Source organism: Nothoprocta perdicaria, unplaced genomic scaffold (genome assembly GCF_003342845.1).
Source record: "Nothoprocta perdicaria isolate Ctin4 unplaced genomic scaffold, notPer1 scaffold_429, whole genome shotgun sequence".
NCBI lineage: Eukaryota > Metazoa > Chordata > Aves > Tinamiformes > Tinamidae > Nothoprocta > Nothoprocta perdicaria.
The window spans coordinates 302,856-303,623 of record NW_020455676.1 but is presented as its reverse complement, the minus strand read 5'-3'; positions in this window follow the sequence as shown (position 1 = coordinate 303,623).

Here is a 768-nt window from a genome sequence, read left to right as displayed (position 1 = left end):
CGGAAAGACGGATGGGTGGAAAGTTGGGCGGAAAGGCAGGCGGCGGAAAGGTGGGTGGGCAGAAAGATCGGCGKAAAGGCACAGGCAGAAAGGCAGGCGGGCGGAAAGATGAACAGGTAGGAGGAAACACAGCTGRGCGGGCAGCAAAAGGGCGAAGAGATGGGCGGGTGGAAAGACGGGACAGCACAAAGACAACAGGGCAGGAGGATGGGCGGGCGGAAATATGGGCTTAAAAAAGGGCAGGCGGAAAGACGTGCGGGTGGAAAGACAGGCAGGCATACAGGAGGTTACCTGGAAATTGTACAGGAATATGTTACGAAGGACGCATGAGACCCTTGTTCTTTTCATTGCCCCAGGCTCAGGCAAACACGTTAGGGATTAAAAAAAAATAGTGATGGGGAATAAAGGAAAAACGATCAATTGATACTTGTTTAACTGGAGGAAGTGGCCAAAAATGGGGGARGGATGAGTGGCCAACAAAGCAAACCATGCAGTATTAGGGAATGGCAGTTTGGAACCCCTATGAAGCCTTTTATGGAGCAAGAGACACAATTTACAATTTAAACAGGATAATTAGATTACAAGCTATTCTAGAAATTATGACCAATCCAACAGCCGAGGCTCTAGATATTCTAGCAGATGAAGTTTCACAGATGAGAAATGCGGTTTTCCAGCACTGAATCATATTAGACAATTCGTTAGCAGAGGAGGGCCGAGTTTGCGGGAAGCTAAATGAGTTGCGTACAAGTAGATGGAAATGGGAAAAAG